At 35.2% G+C, this 23,195-nt stretch overlaps 2 long non-coding RNA genes across 4 annotated transcripts; one reads left to right on the top strand and one right to left on the bottom strand.

Annotated features, from left to right (window-relative positions):
• Positions 1–3,611: 3,611 nt before the first annotated feature.
• LOC115925430 lies at positions 3,612–5,032 on the top strand. The gene is made up of 2 exons (XR_004064714.1): positions 3,612–4,635; positions 4,808–5,032. It is a non-coding gene; the product is annotated as an uncharacterized LOC115925430 (long non-coding RNA).
• LOC115925429 lies at positions 4,911–21,085 on the bottom strand. 3 transcript variants are annotated; one of them, XR_004064711.1, is made up of 6 exons: positions 20,312–21,085; positions 19,623–19,764; positions 13,645–13,837; positions 12,902–12,937; positions 6,817–6,894; positions 4,911–6,313 (listed from the first exon to the last, which is right to left on the bottom strand). It is a non-coding gene; the product is annotated as an uncharacterized LOC115925429 (long non-coding RNA). The 3 variants fall into 3 exon arrangements; XR_004064712.1 differs by lacking the exon at positions 12,902–12,937 and adding an exon at positions 11,983–12,018; XR_004064713.1 differs by lacking the exon at positions 12,902–12,937.
• Positions 21,086–23,195: the final 2,110 nt, after the last annotated feature.

The raw sequence follows: 23,195 nt of genomic DNA, 5'->3' as shown, positions 1-23,195 counted from the left end.
AGCCATAGCCGCAATAGCTAATATATAGGCCATATAGCCCATTTTCGTAATGTGATCAAATTAAATGCATGAGTCATTGGTGGCTTCAGTACAATTTATATTATGCACCTGTGATGAATAATTGTATTTCAATATTCAGAATGCGAATTCCATACATTTCGTGTTGTTAATTAGGTAAGGCAAGCCTTACTGTTTGTCCCACCTAGCAACATCGAATGTATGTAATTTGCGTTCTGAATATTAAAATACATTTATTCGTGACAGGTGAATGAATAAATCCGTAATGAAATACTTAACAAGGACTTATACCTGATTCAAATGATTTTATTTCTCATGCAAAAAACATAATACAAGAATAATTATATCATAACAAATATATGAAACGACAATTATAATGGAATAAGCACGAGAAAAGAGGAATTATCTTGAAGCAGAGCTTGTTGAAGTGTTAGTTCCTCAGATGCTATTCTACAATAAAATACGAACAAAGTATGCTTCAAAATCAATAAATAGACAAATATGTAGCTAAGAAATTCTAAATTGGGGGGGGGGGGGGTGGGGGAGGGGGGGGGGGAATACAAAAAGAAAAGAGGGAAAATGGAAGAAAATAATAGAGGGCAAAAAGAAAGGAAGATACAAAAAAAGGGAAAATGAATGATTGCAAAAGCTCTAGGAAATGGCCTATTCGAGTATTCGACTCAGTGACCTATAATAATAATAATAACAACATTTATAATGCGCACATATCCACCCCAAGAGATGCTCAAGGCGCCTAACAAGGTAAGTACATTGAACAAAAATAATTTAACATAATTAAATATAATTCAACAACGGTAATTACATCATATTGTGAAATACATTACGTCTTAACTAAGGAATTCGGACATTAGATAGGTTTTCAGTTGTTTTTGGAACACATTTTGATTGGCTGACATTTTGATTGAATGGGGTAGGGAGTTCCATAACCGGGGTGCAGCAGCTGTAAAAGCTCTGTCTCCCCAACTCCTCTTTGTTCTTAATTGTGTTAAATTTGTTGAATTAGAGGAACGAAGACCTGTACGAGAACTTAAAGAGATATTAAGAAGAGAGGAAATATATTCAGGGACTGATCCATTAAGTGAACGGTAGGTAAGTAGTAGAATTTTATATTTGATACGCTGTTCTATTGGAAGCCAGTGAAGGTTCTTGAGTATTTGAGTAGTATGGGTCGAACGTTTAGATTTAGTGATAAGGCGGGCAGCTGAGTTTTGAACCTTTTGTAGTCTGTGAATTTGGTATTTAGGAAGTCCATAAAGGAGAGAGTTACAGTTATCGAGATGAGATGTTACAAAAGCATGAATCAATTGTTGAGTGGTTTGGGGGGTTAAAAATTTCCTTATAGCGCGAAGATTACGAAGATGATAATTGGCAGCTTTCACACATTTTGAAATATGTGCATCAAGAGACATGCTTGTATCGAAAATGACACCAAGATTTCTTGCCTTATCTGAAGGAGCAATGTGCACAGAACCAACACGTATATGAGTTATAACAATCTTGGAAAGTTGTTGTCTGGAGCCTAACAAGAGAAATTCTGTTTTATCGTCATTTAGTTTGAGATAGCAATCATTCATCCATTTTCGTACATCATGAATACAACTTTCAAGATCTTCAACACATTTTTCTACCTGTTCCTGAATGGGAAGACACGACAAATATAATTGTACATCGTCTGCATACATATGATAGCTTATATTGTGTTTACTGATTATCTCATGAAGTGGTAAGGTATATACATTAAACAGATGGGGACCTAAAACAGATCCTTGGGGCACAGAAAACAGAAGATTAACAACCGATGAAGTTGTATCATGAAGGTCAACCGCTTGAGATCGATTTGAAAGGTAGGAACGAAACCAATGAAGACATGTTCCACCAATGCCAATCTTTTTTAGTCTGTCGATTAAGATATTGTGGTCAACAGTATCGAAGGCGCAGCTGAGATCTAACAGAACTAATGCAGTAACTTTCCCCTTATCCATATTTATTAAAATGTCATTTTGTACTTTCAACAGTGCCGTCTCCACACCAAGGAATATGTAATGGACTACAGTGCTAAATAAATTGAACACAATGACATTTCAAATCATTCTTAGTTCTTTAAAATCAATGATATGTTTAAAGATGTTTTTAAATATGCTTTTAATGGAGCAAATTTATAATACCCCACCACAGAAGTTTACAAGATGTCCATTGCTTGACGCACGCTTCACAAATGAGCTATAAATACATGCAGTTTTTCAAATCTTTGCTGATTTCAACTCTAACCCTAACCCTATATAGACTTTACCTTAAATCTCAACATATGCTTTGATTGCGCACCATACATAAACCCTATTTGTGGGCTATCGTAAGTTAAGCCGAATTTCTTTTCTTCTGTCATAGGGCCAAATGGCTTTTTAAGTCAGAAAATAGAAACTTTGTACAGGCTGATATGGTATTCTGGAATCAATTTTCATTTTATGATATTTATCATTACCTTACTGTATATTTCATAGGTTGACAATGTTTAACATATGTTAAAAAAGTATGTGCAAATTTCTCTTTACGTTTTTTTCTTTCTTTTGAATTTTATTTTCTTCATTACCCTCCTTTTTTAATAAGGGGGGGGGGGGGGGAGGGGAGGCGCAAAACTCTTTACATTCTTATACTTTCTTGACCGTCTTCTAAGGGTAAGAAGGCTATTCTCTCACTCTCTGACCTCTAATATGGGATTCCCCCCTCCCCGTCCCCTTTCCCTACCTCTCTGATCTTCTCTCCTCCAACTAGCCCCCCTCCCATTTTGATATCTGTACTACTTAATGGGTATTGAATAGCGCTTACATCTGTTAGAATTAACACTCCTGGCGCTCTGCAATTAGTAACCCTGCTTATTTTAGCATGGCAGCCGGTATTGCGCTCCAGCATTTCAACGAAAAAATGGGGTTTTCGATGGTTTAGTTAAACCTGACTGCCAAGAAGGCATGGGTATGATTGCAAGTAGGTAACCAGGGGCCGACGACTTTAAGTCCTATCCGAAGGATTTGGCAATGGATATTAATGCCTTACGAAAGGGCACTAGCGCATCGAATTGGTTTCGAACCCAGTACCTCCCGGTTACGAGACCACTGCTTTACCACCGAGCCATCGCGTCTCCTCCTAAGTACCAATTTGAATTACGTCATCTGGGTTTAATAAGTGTGGCAATTGTCTCTCTACTCGTTACTTCTCGTTCTTATTCTTGGCTGGCGCTTGACTTGAACGATCTGTCATACACCCCACACACACATACACACCACACACACCCACACACACAAAAACACACACGTTGATGGTGTAAATCTATCGAGAACTTATAAAATACATCAATATGTACATATTCGATAACACGCAATTTTGTAAAAATACAACATACCGAGGACGGTCTGGAAATTTACTGCATATTTTGTTCTGTGCAAATAGAGCCCCTAAATTAACAATTCCCTATTTTAAAGGGCCTCAAATTTAAACAATTGACACGATTGTTAAACAGAGGACGTCCTTGTTTTGCGAGTACCCACCCACCAATCTACCCACACACCCACACACACACACGCACACACACATACATACACGCCTATTATGTCCGAGGACCATGGTAAACTACCTTCTTTTGAGGACAGGTGTTATCTAGCTCTAATGGACATAATGGTGAAAAGACTCCCTAAAAAAGAGAATGCTTTAAAGGACGCTCACAACATTGAATGCGTTTTTTTAAGTTTAAACATTTATCATAGACCTATACATCAGAGGACATGATTCTTGTTTTGGTATACGTCTGAGGTGGCTTTCTCTAATGTTAAAATGTCATATTTCAGCATTCGACAGAGGTCAACCACGCACACTTATCAAGATTGCGTGAACTTACGAGGACATTGTATTGAATAGGTAACACAGCTCAAGTTTGCATAAATGTACGAGGACAACATGTGTTGCAAATGAAACACAGTCTTTGTTTGTATAAACTTATGAGGACATATAAACTTTATCTGTTTATTTTGCACAGGTATTTCACACAGATCAAGATTGCGTAAACTTATGAGGACATTGTATTGAATAGGTAACACAGCTCAAGTTTGCATAAATGTACGAGGACAACATGTGTTGCAAATGAAACACAGTCTTTGTTTGTATAAACTTATGAGGACATATAAACTTTATCTGTTTATTTTGCACAGGTATTTCACACAGATCAAGATTGCGTAAACTTACGAGGACATTGTATAGAATAGGTAACACAGCTCAAGTTTACATAAATGTACGAGGACAACATGCGTTACAAATGTAACACAGTCTTTGTTTGTATAAACTTATGAGGACATATCAACACAGATAAAGTTTCTGTAAACTTATGAGGACATCACACAAATCAAGTTTGCAGCAACACACGAGGACTTATTGCACAGGTATTTCACACATACCAAGTTTGCGCAATCTTATGAGGACATTGTATTGAATAGGTAACACAGCTCAAGTTTGCATAAATGTACGAGGACAACATGTGTTGCAAATGAAACACAGTCTTTGTTTGTATAAACTTATGAGGACATATAAACTTTATCTGTTTATTTTGCACAGGTATTTCACACAGATCAAGATTGCGTAAACTTATGAGGACATTGTATTGAATAGGTAACACAGCTCAAGTTTGCATAAATGTACGAGGACAACATGTGTTGGAAATGAAACACAGTCTTTGTTTGTATAAACTTATGAGGACATATAAACTTTATCTGTTTATTTTGCACAGGTATTTATCTCTTTTAGCGATCATGAGGAGTTTATCTCAACAAGGTTCCACTTTACATCATTCAGATACAAGCAAATTTAAACACTTCAAGTACACATGTAGATCATTTTCAAAGATTTGTTTTTAATAAAACTCAACACTGACAACAGGAACTTGACATACATGCAGTTAGTCATTCATAATGCATAAATAACTTTTCTCTTACATGTACAAAATCTCAGAAATCACCTCTTCATTTTTCTTAAATGATAATCTACACAAAGTCTGATCATTGTGATCATTTATCGATCATTAAACACAGAATTTTCAAAATGAATATAATCACTAAGATTGTAAAAAATCCTTAAATTAGCAGCATGTTTCTGCATTTGTTAATGTGATATTGAAAGATTTGGTTGTGGTCGATTGTGCAGACATTCAGTAATAAAAAGAAACGTCAATTTTAAGCATTTTCTGGAGGTAACCCCCCCCCCCCACACACACACACATTTGCTTCGTATGACCATGATTACATGGTATTTTGCCATAAGGTTTTTTTTTTTTTTTACTTTTTTTTTTAACTTTAACAAAATATTTTCCTTCTCCAGTTTTAGGACATGGACCTGTGACAAATAAACCCTTTTCAAAGGGAGATTTCCTCCTGGAATATCGTGGAAATATGGAATATTTATTTTGATCTCTTACACATAACTTGGGATAGAAATCAAATAGGTCAGGAAAAAATATTAATTTCAAGTAATGCACAGTACAGCTATAAAATGTGGATGGAGTATTCTGCACATGTGCACACTTTCCACCTTTATACACTTTGCTTATAAAAGAAATGCTGACACACACGCATATTCTCTTTGTTATAATACATTGCAGTCCATGCTGTACGATGCAGATTGAATGTCAATCACATCCATATTTCTTATAAAGGAATGTTTATGTTTGTTTTATTTCAGCAATGAATTTATTGTATCGTTTTTTTTCTTCTCAAGTGCAATTTCCGATTGTGTGTAGAAAGTTTGTTCATGGTTTGACAATTCAACAGCAGTTATACAAATTACCATTCTTGCAGCTATAACTTTTATCAAGGTGATCCATATTAATTACAAACCTTTTTGCTTTGTATTATCTGACATTTATATAAATTATTTGAATGTTTGCATAGTATACAATTGAATTATTATCATTTTATTCATTTATTTGTTTTTGCTTGTGATTGAATCAAACCTCATGATTTGCATGGAGTGCAATAAATCATATTTATATACATACATGTGTGTGTGTACACTTTTCTTCATTGAGGTAAGATGGATTCAATAGGATTTTAGTTTGTTTTGTTTAATAATGTTATAAACCCTGTATTTAATCTTAGTCCAGGGTAGTGTTGCAAGTTCAGGATACTTATTTCTACATTCCTCACATTCTTCTTTCCCTGGAATTCGGAATGTCCTGTAATTTCTTTTGAAAATGTGTCTACAGCATGGTGTTGTGCTGCTGTCCAGGTAATGCGTTCCGCTGTAAATGAAAAGAGATTTTATAGGAGAGTGAAAAGGAAGCATGTGCATATTTGATAACCTAAGGACAACTTCATGTGATGCAAAAAGTCATCTAAATCAAGAAATTTTCACAATTCCTTCTAAAGTACATTGTCACATATCAAACATGTACATGCAATTAACCCTAATCCCATTGGGATATTTCGATCACTTCAGTCCATGGGGGGGGGGGGGGGGGTTATTGGGTCCCCCCTTCTGATCTCGGCCGTTGATCGCGCAATCGCGCCGAAATTCGGCATGCACATAGCTTGTGATGTTAACTCTTAGATTGCGTAGTTACATTATATTCTACTTGCATGCAGATTTTTGCAGTGATCGTGCAACCAGTAGCCAAGATCTGAAGATGGGAGGGGGGGGGGGGGGAGTTAAATCAACCTCTGGCAAAAGAAGACCCCCAAAACCCGGCTAAATTAGGGTTTAAATAGGACTACAAGCAAAGTTTGAACTACATGCTATTATTACCTTTTGACCTTTTTGCAACAGGATGGCTACTTTTTGGCTCCATAGACCCAGGAGGTCCATCCCTCTCATTTGAGAGCTCTGGAGAGAGAGAGAGAGAGAGAGAGAGAGAACAACATTATTTTCTGGATTAACTAGATGAATCCTCGACCGCACGCAGTCGGAATTTATGCCTCCGCCATCACGTGATCAGAATTATCTTTCCCATTTATATCACGCAATCAGAAATAAATATTTAACTGAATAAGATTAACACATGACTTCCTTTATACTGCATACTAATAATAGCAAGAACATGAATTGAACATTCATGTTTTCAATGACATATGTGACCGATGGCCTCATAAATCTAAAATCTAATCAGACCCTTGTCCTTCCCATATCCTCGCATGATAAAAGTTATTTGTCAAACAAATTATGAGCTATTGCGAGAAAAGGCCATTTCCGTGTATAAAATGACCTATGTGACCTTTGACCTCATGGCCTATGGATAATTGTACTTCCCATCTGCATAAAAGACCAAGGTTTCAAGTTGATAAGCTAAACCATGGTCTGTTTTCCTGTATTCAATGACCCCTGTGACCTTTTACCTAATAGATCCATAAATCTTATCAGATCATTATCCCTCCTATATGAATACATGACCAATGTTTCAAGTTCATACGTTAAACGTATTATAAGTTTTAGCGAGAACAGACTATTTTCATGTATAAAATGACCGCTGTGACCTTTGACCTTATGACTCCAAAATTTGCTTGCATCAGTGTGCTTTTCATTTGCACACACGACCAAGGTTTCAAGCTGATATGTCAAACTGCTCTTAAGTTATCCCTAGAAAAAGCCATTTTTATGTATTTCATGACTTCTATGACCTTTGACCTTTGACCTCATGACCCTAAAAATTTGCATGGATCATTGGGCTTCCCATCTGCATACATGACCAAGGTTTAAAGTTGATATGTGGAATCGTTCTTGAATTATCACAAGACAAGTGCATTTTCATGTATTCAATGACCTCTGTGACCTTTGACCTTTGACCTCATGACTCCAAAATCTAATCAGATCATTGTCCCTTCCATAAGCATACATGACAAAAGTTTCAAGTTGATACCTTTATTGGTTCTAAAGTTATCGCGAGAACGAAAACGGGACGGACGGACAACCCGAAAACATAATGCCTCCGGCACCACCTTCGGTGGGCGGAGGCATACAAATATACCAAAGTAAAGATGATTATAATACCCCATCCTCCATGTGTGTACTGAATCTCCTGACCATTGCTCAATATGAGGAAGTAATTTGATCTGCAATATTTCTATTTGATTTATTGCCATGTGCTGTAACCATGGCATCATAGTTTCTGGCACATGAAAACAGGGCGTTTTACATTCACAAGACCTATATGTGTGTGAAATATTAAAAGCATCTCTAAAAAACAAGAAGTGCTTTGATCAGCAAAATTTTAAACAGATGGACCAACGGACCAAGTGGCCGACCTATACAACTTTTGTTTTGCGGTGGTGTTAAAATAAAAAAAAATCACATAATATAAACTAGCAAAAGCAGAACGCACCTAGCAGTCTGGCTTGCATCATGCAATGCATTGCAGCATTCTTTGTGACATGGGAATATCAGATAATTTTTAAATATCCCTTTCAATCTCCCTATAATTTTCATTGAATTTACATAAAAATGGCACACTATGTCTCGTTCTGCTATTCAGAGAGAAAGAAATTGTGTTTTTAATGCAGTATAGGGCTTGATTGAACAGCTTTGTGAGGACATTAATCTGTGAATGTAACATAACTTGTTTCCATAAATGTGTCAGGACAATTGCAGTGCAAAAAAGTTCTTGTTTGGACTAATATTACATGAGACATAAAACTAATATGCATAAATGTCTGAGGACATTACACGGAAATGTAACACGGAACTTGTTTCCATAAAGGAATAAAGACATCGTGCAACAAATTCTGGCACAGAAATATGTAACGACTTTGTATATAAATGTGGACATTCCATTGTCCAATTTATAACTTCTCTTTCATTCTTCTTTTCTGTCTCAATTGTATTATTTTCTTTTTTGCACTCCTTTCAATAGCCAATTAGAAATCGTGTATCCTCTCCCAGAAACTAAGTGGACTATTTGTCCATGTACTTCATTGTAGTATTGCAAATTATGCACATTATCAAGTTTCTAATACATTTTCTCTGCTTTTAACTTTTTTAAAGTTGAAATAGGAGATTCAGGATAGTATGGTCTTTTCCTTTTCCAGACTGGGCTACAATACATGAGAGAAAGACATGAAACATTTCATCATTGCAATTTTTTTGTTTACCCCTTTTCTTTCCATTTATTTTCTTGTATTTTTAAAACTTTCCTTTTCTTTTCTTTTCCCTTTTTATATTTCAACTTGTCCCCATTTTAGTTCCTTTTCTTTTCTATTCTGCCCGAATACGCAAGTGCAAATAAGGCATCTACAGGTATCATAAACATTGTAATAATTTGATAGTAACACTTGTTTGCATAAATCTGTTAGATTACACTGCAATGCAACAATGAACTTGTTTCCATAAGTGTTTGAGAACATTACATGTACACTGCAAATTTGACATAGAAATTGTTTACATATTCAAGAGAGGACATGCATGTTTTAATACTAAGCAATTTCAACACACTAATTGAGGATCTCTATACTTACCAAAGATAGTATGGTCTTTTCCTTTTCCAGACTGGGCTACAATACATGAGAGAAAGACATGAAACATTTCATCATTGCCATCTTTTTTTGTTTACCCCTTTTCTTTCCATTTATTTTCTTGTATTTTTAAAACTTTTACTTTTCTTTTCTTTTCCCTTTTTATATTTCAACTTGTCCCCATTTTAAATTTAATTTTAAAGGCCATTTCCGTGTATAAAATGACCTATGTGACCTTTGACCTCATGGCCTATGGATAATTGTACTTCCCATCTGCATAAAGGACCAAGGTTTCAAGTTGATAAGCTAAACCATGGTCTGTTTTCCTGTATTCAATGACCCCTGTGACCTTTTACCTAATAGATCCATAAATCTTATCAGATCATTATCCCTCCTATATGAATACATGACCAATGTTTCAAGTTCATACGTTAAACGTATTATAAGTTTTAGCGAGAACAGACTATTTTCATGTATAAAATGACCGCTGTGACCTTTGACCTTATGACTCCAAAATTTGCTTGCATCAGTGTGCTTTTCATTTGCACACACGACCAAGGTTTCAAGCTGATATGTCAAACTGCTCTTAAGTTATCCCTAGAAAAAGCCATTTTTATGTATTTCATGACTTCTATGACCTTTGACCTTTGACCTCATGACCCTAAAAATTTGCATGGATCATTGGGCTTCCCATCTGCATACATGACCAAGGTTTAAAGTTGATATGTGGAATCGTTCTTGAATTATCACAAGACAAGTGCATTTTCATGTATTCAATGACCTCTGTGACCTTTGACCTTTGACCTCATGACTCCAAAATCTAATCAGATCATTGTCCCTTCCATAAGCATACATGACAAAAGTTTCAAGTTGATACCTTTATTGGTTCTAAAGTTATCGCGAGAACGAAAACGGGACGGACGGACAACCCGAAAACATAATGCCTCCGGCACCACCTTCGGTGGGCGGAGGCATACAAATATACCAAAGTAAAGATGATTATAATACCCCATCCTCCATGTGTGTACTGAATCTCCTGACCATTGCTCAATATGAGGAAGTAATTTGATCTGCAATATTTCTATTTGATTTATTGCCATGTGCTGTAACCATGGCATCATAGTTTCTGGCACATGAAAACAGGGCGTTTTACATTCACAAGACCTATATGTGTGTGAAATATTAAAAGCATCTCTAAAAAACAAGAAGTGCTTTGATCAGCAAAATTTTAAACAGATGGACCAACGGACCAAGTGGCCGACCTATACAACTTTTGTTTTGCGGTGGTGTTAAAATAAAAAAAAATCACATAATATAAACTAGCAAAAGCAGAACGCACCTAGCAGTCTGGCTTGCATCATGCAATGCATTGCAGCATTCTTTGTGACATGGGAATATCAGATAATTTTTAAATATCCCTTTCAATCTCCCTATAATTTTCATTGAATTTACATAAAAATGGCACACTATGTCTCGTTCTGCTATTCAGAGAGAAAGAAATTGTGTTTTTAATGCAGTATAGGGCTTGATTGAACAGCTTTGTGAGGACATTAATCTGTGAATGTAACATAACTTGTTTCCATAAATGTGTCAGGACAATTGCAGTGCAAAAAAGTTCTTGTTTGGACTAATATTACATGAGACATAAAACTAATATGCATAAATGTCTGAGGACATTACACGGAAATGTAACACGGAACTTGTTTCCATAAAGGAATAAAGACATCGTGCAACAAATTCTGGCACAGAAATATGTAACGACTTTGTATATAAATGTGGACATTCCATTGTCCAATTTATAACTTCTCTTTCATTCTTCTTTTCTGTCTCAATTGTATTATTTTCTTTTTTGCACTCCTTTCAATAGCCAATTAGAAATCGTGTATCCTCTCCCAGAAACTAAGTGGACTATTTGTCCATGTACTTCATTGTAGTATTGCAAATTATGCACATTATCAAGTTTCTAATACATTTTCTCTGCTTTTAACTTTTTTAAAGTTGAAATAGGAGATTCAGGATAGTATGGTCTTTTCCTTTTCCAGACTGGGCTACAATACATGAGAGAAAGACATGAAACATTTCATCATTGCAATCTTTTTTTGTTTACCCCTTTTCTTTCCATTTATTTTCTTGTATTTTTAAAACTTTCCTTTTCTTTTCTTTTCCCTTTTTATATTTCAACTTGTCCCCATTTTAGTTCCTTTTCTTTTCTATTCTGCCCGAATACGCAAGTGCAAATAAGGCATCTACAGGTATCATAAACATTGTAATAATTTGATAGTAACACTTGTTTGCATAAATCTGTTAGATTACACTGCAATGCAACAATGAACTTGTTTCCATAAGTGTTTGAGAACATTACATGTACACTGCAAATTTGACATAGAAATTGTTTACATATTCAAGAGAGGACATGCATGTTTTAATACTAAGCAATTTCAACACACTAATTGAGGATCTCTATACTTACCAAAGATAGTATGGTCTTTTCCTTTTCCAGACTGGGCTACAATACATGAGAGAAAGACATGAAACATTTCATCATTGCCATCTTTTTTTGTTTACCCCTTTTCTTTCCATTTATTTTCTTGTATTTTTAAAACTTTTACTTTTCTTTTCTTTTCCCTTTTTATATTTCAACTTGTCCCCATTTTTGTTCCTTTTCTTTTCTATTCTGCCCGAATACGCAAGTGCAAATAAGGCATCTACAGGTATCATAAACATTGTAACAATTCGGTAGTAACACTTGCTTGCATAAATCTGTTAGATTACACTGCAATGCAACAATGAACTTGTTTCCATAAGTGTTTGAGAACATTACATGTACACTGCATATTTGACATAGAAATTGTTCACATATTCAGGAGAGGACATGCATGTTTTAATACTAAGCAATTTCAACACACTAATTGAGGATCTCTATACTTACCGAAGATGGTATGTTCTTTTCCTTTTCCAGACTGGGCTACAATACATGAGAGAAAGACATGAAACATTTCATCATTGTCATATTTTTTTTTTTTTACCCCTTTTCTTTCCATTTATTTTCTTGTATTTTTAAAACTTTCTTTTTCTTTCCTTTTCCCTTTTTATATTTCACTTTGTCCGCATTTTCGTTTCTTTTCTTTTCTGTTCTGCCCGAATACGAGAAGGCAAATAAGGCATCTACAGGTATCATAAACATTGTAACAATTCGGTAGTAACACTTGTTTGCATAAATCTGTTAGATTACACTGCAATGCAACAATGAACTTGTTTCCATAAGTGTTTGAGAACATTACATGTACACTGATTATTTGACATAGAAATTGTTCACATATTCAAGAGAGGACATGCATGTTTTAATACTAAGCAATTTCAACACACTAATTGAGGATCTCTATACTTACCGAAGATGGTATGTTCTTTTCCTTTTCCAGACTGGGCTACAATACATGAGAGAAAGACATGAAACATTTCATCATTGCCATATTTTTTGTTTACCCCTTTTCTTTCCATTTATTTTCTTGTATTTTTAAAACTTTTTTTTTCTTTTTTTCCCCCTTTTTATATTTCACCTTGTCCCCATTTTTATTCCTTTTCTTTTATGTTCTGGCCGAATACGGAAGTGCAAATAAGGCATCTACAGGTATGGTATTATACATGTATGTATCATAAACATAGTAACGACTCCATAGTAAAGATGATTATTACGCTCACCATTGCCATCAATTTTTTTTTTGAGGGGGGGGGGGACCAATTTGAGGATAAAAGGTATCAGAACCATGTTTGGCAAACATTTTTTTGTCCTTCTTTTATTTTCTTACCTAACAAGGCACTTCAAATTACTTTTTAATTTGAAAACAATTAATAAATCATCATTAACAGAAAATTTTCCTGAAAGTTTTTGTTTTTTCTGAGGGTTTATTCTGAAATGTGGATCTGTCTTTCAATGTGAGGTCTAATTATATAGCAAAATTTAGTCATTTACAAAAATTGAGGTACACTTCTTTCTTTTATCACATTATAATTATCTTGAATGTCAAAGGTCTAATAGCATTAGGTTACTTCATAAGCAAGCTTCCCATTAAGATTCACCTTTTACCAAGTGCATACATTAGAATATCAGCAAACAAGAACATGTTCCATTTACCTGCCGCCAAGGTAAATTCTTTACTCCATAGTCGTATGTTAGTTCCACACCTTCTTTAAGGTCCACCAAAGCAAACAAGCACAAATGTGGGGAGTTATTATCAAATGCAACCTTTTTCATGATGCTATTTGGATGCACATGATCATCGTTGACCCACCTAGCGAGGCAAGAATTGCTATCTGATGCATCAATCCTGGAGAGAATGAACAAACCAAGAATAAGATCTATAGTACACAGTACTGGAAGTTCTCAACTCACTTAGGCCAAGAAAAAAAAATTGTTTGGTCGCCCAAGAATGTCATTTTTGAAAAATAGTGTCGGTCGGTCGGGCATTTTTTTAATTTTTGTTTTATTTATTTTTAGTTTTGACATCTTATATGAAAAATTGGACCAAAATCTCTGGCCTCTAACTCGCCAGGACCCTAGAAATCCCCCCAAATTAAATTATTCACCAGAAACAGATGGCTATTGCTGTCTGTTGGAAAATAATTACTGAGGGGCAAAGAAATTCCAATAGACTATTTTTAATGACTCTTTGAAAAACATATTTCATATGTATTTTTGGCCATGTGTTTTGAACTCACCACCCCAAAATGTTGGGTTTTTTTACGCTTTTTCACATTTCATTGTCTATAAATGTTAATATCTTTCCTAAAAAATAGGGTAATAGTCTTGAATTTGGTAGCATTCTAAAGCTAATTAACAGAACTATCACATCTGCAAATATAAACTCGTTCGCGCGTAAAATAACGACGCTACGTAAGATAGAATGACACATGGCAAAGTCGGGGGGGGGGGGGGGGGGGGGGAGCGGTACACAGTATATCTATGGGAGCGACATGCGAAACAGTTTAACGTAAATAACTTTGGCAAACATGGGGCTATTCAATTGATTTTGGTCTCATATTGAAGGTAATGATGCCTGCTACATTATGTATACACTTATTATTGATAAGTATTATTTTTCTTGAATTATGTGATAAAAATGTCACATTCCACCATACTAACACACACAAACTCTATGGAGACAATGCATTTTAAGGGTTTTTCGCTTTAAACGTTCATAATTTCGGTATACATGGGGCTAGACCTATGGTTTTGGTCTTGAATTAAAGGTAATTAAGTGTGCTTTTATTTGCTTATGTTTATTATTTTTATTTTGTTAGTAATCACTTTTTTGTAAATTTAACCTCCAAATTGACAATTTTGTGTGCTGAGAATTTGCGTATATTTGCATATTAATATTTCTATTATAGAATAGAGATACCCCATACAATTCGATATCATCTGAAAGGGAATTTCCTGAACAATTCAAATATGATGAGAAACTAACAGTCAGGGTAAAGGAATTGCAGATCTAGATATATTTTGAAATGTATTTTTGGAATCATCACACTTCAAATATTTTCAATCATAACATTTTACAACTCCACCCTATCCCATTTTCAATGGCATTTTTGAAATCCTCAGGGTATTTCCTTTCATAAAATGTATACTTTTGCAGGGAAAGAGTTAATATTTTTAAAGTTATTGGCATTTTTATGCTGAAAGGTGCGTGACTGTCAGCTTTAATTTTGGGGGATGGTAACACAAAAGGAGGCGAGTTCAAAACGCATGGCCATTTATGAATTTCTATGTGAATGAAAAGTTTTAAAACAAATAAAAAAAAATATAAATAATCAGGTCGGGCTAATTTCAAAGAATTGGTCGGTGGAGGGCAACCAAACAATAGATGACCTTTGACCTCAACATCTTTATCACTTCATGTCTGGTATTACCTGAGGATCATTTGTTCGAAGTGTGAACGAAATTGATCAACAAGTAGAAAAACAAGAGCGAGTTGAACAAAACCAACAGACAGGAAAAGTGATTACTACTTTTTTTGTTTTCCATTTAATACTCTATCTCAACATGGAATAACAAAATTTTTGGCTTGGGGTCCAACCAAAATCCAAAATGGCCGCCACTTTGCCCCCAGATCACACTTTCAGCTATAACTTTGTGATTTGTACGTCTTTTTGTTTGGATTTGGTGTCTTACCCTATGTTTGTAATCTGTAAGTGCATTAAAAAGTGGAAAAATCTATCAGGTACATGTCTAGTGCTAGCATCCGTTATGAACAATGGATTGGGCTAATTTGCATAAATAAGCATATTTATCGAAAAGATATCCTCAATTTCTCTAGCATTGCTGAAGACAAAATTTGGCTTTCTACTGGATAAATGACAGGTTTCCGACAAGCTCACTGGTACAATCTTCCCCTAAAATGCCCTGGATATATTCAGTCCAATGTGGTCGTTGCCATATTTCATATCCAATACGAGCACGCATAGGTGGTCCACTCGGAAAGTTTCATCCCCATTGTCGTTCAAGAAGAACACTTTTTTCCTGATCAAGTTTCTGTAAACTTACGAGCATTGATATATAGGAAACACAAATCAAGTTTGCAGCAACATATGAGGACTTTATATTGCAAAGGTATTTCACACAGATCAAGATTGCGCAAAGTTATGAGGACATTGTATTGAATAGGTAACACAGCTCAAATTTCCATAAATGGTCATTTTCAAACATAAGTGGACATTTTTTTTAATTGTCAATTGGCCGTATTTCAAAACTTATGATATTTTTGGGCAATTTTCTTTCACGTACCATGTGAATACAATATGAATTTTCATTTTTCACAAAATTTTTGGATGTCCGCCTTCTCCTTATAGGAGAAATGAAAACTGCACAAAAAATTGTACATGTGGGACTGGGCTTCACAAAATGTTAGAAAATTCTATATTTCTCCTCTCTTGCATTATTTCATCAATCAAATTTGGACCAGATAGTAAGAAATGGTTAATATCTTTCAATTTGAGGTGCTATCACTGTTGCCTATTGATGAGAAAGTATCAAAAATTTAAGTTAAAGTGGACATGTCGCGTCTCTCACGATTTGGATGTCGCGTCTCTCACAGTATTTAGGGGAGAATCATTTATCACTGAGACGAGATGATTTATTACGACTATATATTTTAGAAAGGTACACTACTAGTACACAAGTACCAGCAGTCATGGAAGTGTCGGAGGTTTAGTTGGGCACGAATAAAATTATCACTGATAGCAGTCCAAAAACCATGTCCAAAATTTGTCGTGTCTCTCACGCCCCTTTTTGTACGGTAGTCGTAATTTTTCTAAGAAATACAGAATTTAACTCAAACTGGTAGTAGAATGAGACCATCCTACAATTTACCAAATATGATAGGTATGATCCACTATTCATTTCCAAGTGGAATGATACAGGCCCTTTTGTCTCTCAAAATGTCGCGTCTCACACGTTTGAAAATGACCAAATGTACGAGGACAACATACGTTGCAAATGTAACACAGTCTTTGTTTAAACTTAATTATGAGGACATATTAACACAGGTAAAGTTTCTGTAAACTTATGAGGACATTACATGTACACATAGTGGCCCGAATTCACAAAGCAAGGTTTAGCTCAGACCAAGGTTTAAGTTTAAACCTCCTTTTGTTTCGCCAAACCTCCTTTTGTTATTTACAAACCAGGTTTATAAATAACAAAAGGAGGTTTGGCGAAACAAAAGGAGGTTTAAACTTAAACCTTGGTCTGAGCTAAACCTTGCTTTGTGAATTCGGGCCATCAGGTTTGCAGCAACACACGAGGACTTATTGCACAGTTATTTCACACTTATCAAGTTTGCGCAAACTTATGAGGACATGGTATTTGTGTAAATGTACGAAGAAAATGCCATGCAAAAGTAGCACAGTCCAGGGGTTTATAAAACATGCAATTAAACTTACGATAAATATTAATCGCAAGTCTATGGCAAATTATGTACCATATCGAGATACGATTTATTGCAAAATTAATCGTATCTCTCTATGTTACAGGCTGCAGATTTGCAAAGTCCCCATGAGTTGCTGCAAACTTGATTTGTGTTTCTTGCAACGTATATTCACTTTTCTAAGAAGTTAAGCAGGAGCCGCGGAACGTTTTGAAAGAGGGGGGGGGGGGCTGCCACAATTGGGGCTGTGTATAATACCATTTTTACACACTCCCATAGGCTTGCACGTGTTAACTGAAAAAAGTGGGTAAAAAAAAGTAGGTAACACAGCTCAAGTTTGCATAAATCTATGAGGACAACATACGTTGCAAATGAAACACAGTCTTTGTTTGTATAAACCTATGAGGACATATTAACACAGATAAAGTTTGCGCACATTTATGAGGACATTGTATTGCAAGACAGCTCAAGTTTGCATAAATGTACGAGGACAACATGCGCTGCAAAAGTAACACAGTCTAGGTTTGTATAAACGTATGAGGACATATTAACTTAGATCAAGTTTGCACAATCCTCCATTTCTCTAGCATTGCTGAAACCAAAATTTGGCTTTCTACTTGATAAATTATAGGTTTCTTTCAAGGTCATGCACTGGTACGATCTTCCCCTAAAATGCCCTGGATATATTCAGTCCCATGTGGTCGCTACAATATTTCATATCCAGTACGAGCACGCGTATACATGTCAGTGTTGTAGTCAAGGCCCAAACTCTCAAGGCCAAGGCATGACCCCCTCAAGGCAAGGCCAAGGCCAAGGCCTGAAACCCCAAGACCAAGTTCAAGGCAAAGGCATTGAAAAAACAGGCCTTAAGGCCAAGCATCAAGGCACCACAACACTGATACATGTAGGTCATGTCATCCCCATGGTCATTCATGTAGAACACTGTTGCAAGGACTATATGGAGGAAACAGTGGTAGAAGGAAAGACTGGAAATCTTGTAGGATGCCAGAGAAGCTGAGAATAGAATATTTCACTCTCCTGAACCTGTATCTTCCAAACTCAACAACCACTCGATTTTATTATGGATGAGAGAGGGGAACTAAAAGATGATATAATTGTGTTCTTCTTGAATGACAATGGGGATGAAACTTTCCAAGTAGACCACCTATGCGTGCTCGTACTGGATAAGAAATATGGCAGCGACCACATGGGACATTGTTATTATTATAAAAATTATAAATATTCTAGTTTCAGCTTCTCTGGCATCCTACAATATCTCCAGTCTTTCCTCCTACCACTTTTTCCTCCATATAGTCCTTGCAACATTATTCTACATGAATGACCATGGGGATGAAGCTCTACAAGTGGACCACCTAATGTGGGCTGGTACTGGATATGAAATATGGCAGCAACAACATTGGACTGATGACATTCATGTTACTAGAGGAAGATTGTACTAGTTATGCCCGAAAATCTAGTTTGGGGGTAAATCGGTAGCCATTTTCTATTTTCAGAGCTACAAACCTAAAAGCTTTTACGTTTGATGGGGCGGTACCAAATTGAAAAGATGCCAGTGAATGATTCTAAATAGAATGTATTTCAATATTTCAATATTCACTGGCATTTCGTGCTTGTGACTCGGATATGCAAGGTGCTCTAAATTTTTGGCTGTAATTCACAAAGGCACACCGCTCAATCTTGAGAAATTCTTGCGTCTTGCTTTCTTAATGTTAATACCAGCTAATAATAAAGAGTTATGAGAAGACGGGTGGATGGATAATGGTATTGTTGTGTTCAGATAGTAATCAACATCTAAATATTTGATACCCCCTAATTAAATGCAAAAGACAAAAATTCCGCTTTTTGGTTGGCAGGTATGGAGTTTGGCCCGGCGTACATTTTTGTCAGACCCTAAGCCAAAATATTTTGTCATTTCATGCTGTTGCAAAAAGAAAATCAAGAATCATCCATTTATAGCCCACTCCTATTACTAGGTCTCTGCCAGAACATCGTTCAGGCGAGACAAAAACTGCATTAACAGACACTTTCATGATTTTGCTGATATTTTTAAAACATAATATAATAATATTTCATAATATGCTTTATGTAGTCTTCGACTACATGTATAAAGCATGCAAATGTTAGTCAGCATAAACTGAAGAAACAGGATTTTAAAATCACTCACCGATACTCGGTACTTTTATGCGAGAAGTGGAAAACATAATCCGCATTCTCATCATCCTGATCATCAGCAATGGACAATATTCCACGATATTCCAGGAGGAAATCTCCCTTTAAAAAGGGTTTATTTGTCACAAGTCCATGTCCTAAAAGTGGAGAAGGAAAATATTTTGTTAAAGTTAAAAAAAAAGTAAAACAAAAAAAACCTTATGGCAGAGTACCATGTAATCATGGTCATACAAAGCAAAGGTGTGTGTGTGTGTGGGGGGGGGGGGGGTTACCTCCAGAAAATGCTTAAAATTGACGTTTCTTTTTATTACTGAATGTCCGCACAATCGACCACAAGTGTGGACCAAATCTTTCAATATCACATTAACAAATGCAGAAACATGCTGCTAATTTAAGGATTTTTTACAATCTTAGTGATTATATTCATTTTGAAAATTCTGTGTTTAATGATCGATAAATGATCACAATGATCAGACTTTGTGTAGATTTTTTTCTTCTCTCTTTCTGCTTGTACAATGCTGCTATCTGTGAACCATATTTTTCAGAGCCTTGAATCAAAAGGTATTGAACCAAAATACAAAAAGTCTTCCTAAAGGTTTAACTAGCCTTGATCTCATGACTTGCACATCAAAGGACTAGTTCAATACAGCCACTACTAAACTGCATAATCTATGTGTACAGTACCTATGTCATCGTTGATAATTTTTTTTTTAAATCCCTCCTGATCTTCTCCAAGGCCGCACCACCTCTCCGCTATATGGTAGGGTGAGATGCGGCGGTTACGTCTCTGACTCTGTCAAAAGAGGATCATGAAATGCTCTACATGAACATCTAGTTATACAGTGTATGTCAACTGTAAAGTAACATATCATATGTCACTCCCCCCCCTTTTTTTTTCCTCTTTAACTTAGAATTAATAAAGAACTCCAGGCCCAAATAACTGGATTCATAAAAAGGAAAAAAAAATATTCCCTACAAAATGTTACAAAAATCATGAAAAGATGGAAGTTATGATTCGGAAAACACTTCTTGACCAGTCAATATGAATATTCATTTGAGTGAAGTGATGATGTCATCAGGTCACACAAATCATAAAGATGAAATCAAGAAAAATAAAATTTTTGGCAAATGTAGTTGAAAATATAACCCTGAAATATGTCATAGTAGACATAATTTCCCATTTTGGGAGATCTATAGAGAGAAAACAGATTTACTTTATTTTGCATGAAAATGAGATTTTTCTCATTTGAGTGAGATTTTTCTCATTTTCTGTAATCGAATCGTGTAGGAAATTGTGATGGTATAACATCATCTCTTCACTAAAATGAATATTCATACAGTGCCAGTCACAATTTTTCTTCTACCTGTTAATCCATGGAGGGACAGAGCCTTTAGGAAATAAAAAAATAATCTTCAATCAATATTTAAATTGGCAACATGTATTTTTTTCCCCTCTATTAAATGATAAAAAATAAATGAATTTAGATATAATAGCATCAAAAAGAGATTTTTTTGTGAAAAAAATTGGAACAAAAACGGCCAATGCTAACGCAGAAGTAGTGATTTATAAATTTTCTTTGCAAATTACCAATTTAAGGATCGCAGTGATTTGCTACATTCAAACTGCCCTTACTCAGGAACGCAAAATCACATTGCACTGGAAAGAGGCTCAAAATACTCAGTGTATTTTTCTCTAATTATGTTGCTAAACGCTCAGCTTTCTGGAATGTGGAGATACTGCCAACAAGGTGACACTGCATGTACCTCTATGGGTTAAACCTGCAAAAGGCTTTATCACAACAGAATCACAGTAGGATCACTAAACCATATCTATTGAATTCAGCCCTTGCAGGTTAGGTATATAGAAGAATAATTGTGACTTATTGTTTTCTAAAAATATGGGAAACTAAAAAAAAATCATAAGTACCTTATTTCTTATCACATTTTCATTACTTTTTTACCCTGGAATATTTTTCTGGAACATTTTTATAAAATTCAGTTATTTTTTGGTCTGGAGTTCATTTTTAAAGAGTTCTTTCAAATGTCTGATTTATTCCAGCTGCCGGGGAGGGGGGGGGGGGTGGTTAAATTTTATGTACTGGGGCTATTTTTCCCCTGTTCACTGCAAATTAAATTCTTAAAACTATGCCCATCCATGTGTAAAAAGCTGTCACAAAATATAGATTTGGTCTAAATATTTGCATTAAAGTAAAAACACTTGATACACATGCATTGATTTTCCAAATAATTGAGCTAACAAAAATACCTAATTTTTGAAAAGGGTTTCCCCCTTTGATGGACTAATACAAAGCTTAAATTTGTTTGTAATTTAACAAAAAGCATCCATGGAACAAGATAGACTGGGTTTTTCAAAGAAACCAGATGACGTCTCAAAATACTCAAAGCGGTGAAGATCCAGTGAGGATATTAACAGCTTGTTACCAATCTTCCATAAATTGCATGTATCATTTAAACCCCAAGTATAGTTTATTTATTTATTTATGTATTTGTTTTATTTTAGTAGGGTTGCCTAATCAGTGATCAAGGCACTGTTTTTCACTGGGGCCCTACAACAAAAAATACACATACATGAAAAATACAAAGGTAAAGTATACATACATAAAATAGTAACATTAGGCTGCAAAATTAAATTAAACTAATGATCAGCATTTTGGGAATTAACTTTAACAGAATACCAAAAATGTTTAACAAATTGTGAGATGGTTTGTGAATTCTTAACAAAATTGGGTAAACTGTTCCACATAACAGAACTAGAATGAACATAACTTGATCTTCCAATTTCAGTTTTTACCGGTAAGAGTTTAACAGAATTATTTCTTGAAGAACGTGTATTATGAGAATGAATATTAGATAACTTAGAGAACAAATTACATATATATTGTGGAGCTAGGTCATTAACAGCCTGAAAAACCATCTTACATTGGTGAAATTTCCATTGGTCGAAAATGGAGACCCACTTTAGTCTATTCAAAACTTGTGAGGTTGGGGTGCACGTTGGTACACCCAAAACCAAACGACACATTATTTTATGTTGTTTTATAAGTATACTTTTTACATTTAATGGCAATATCAAAGCATATGCTAACAATTTCAAACCGACGAACGTTAAGTATTTTTTTTGATCTACCTAGTAAAGCTATCCTTTTGTACAGTTTTGGTTGCAAAGAAACTTGTTTATCAAATTTTGACTCAAAGGCCAGTTAAAATTTAAGATAGCATGATGAAAGATATTGCGTTAAAAAACCTTGTGGAACAATCTCCCATCCAAAGTCATAAATTGCTGCAATGTCAATTCCTTCAAGTCTGATCTTGAAAAAAGGCATGATCTACTAAATTTAAATATGCTACATGACCCAGATGAGGCTTTCTCTCATGTACAGCAGTGACACTCCTGCGCATGCACCATCAATCACTAGTGTGCTCAAAGAATAAATTAGAGGAACACATTTAAGAAGTTACAAAGGGGCAAATATTGTTTAACATGTACTTTATGCCCAACAAAGGCCAAAATCAATGAAGGACTTTTAAAAATTATTTTTCCGGGGAG

Source organism: Strongylocentrotus purpuratus, unplaced genomic scaffold (genome assembly GCF_000002235.5).
Source record: "Strongylocentrotus purpuratus isolate Spur 01 unplaced genomic scaffold, Spur_5.0 spur5_scaffold_18, whole genome shotgun sequence".
NCBI lineage: Eukaryota > Metazoa > Echinodermata > Echinoidea > Camarodonta > Strongylocentrotidae > Strongylocentrotus > Strongylocentrotus purpuratus.
Note: the sequence above shows the minus strand (reverse complement) of the source record. Positions and strands in the feature narration are given on the sequence as shown.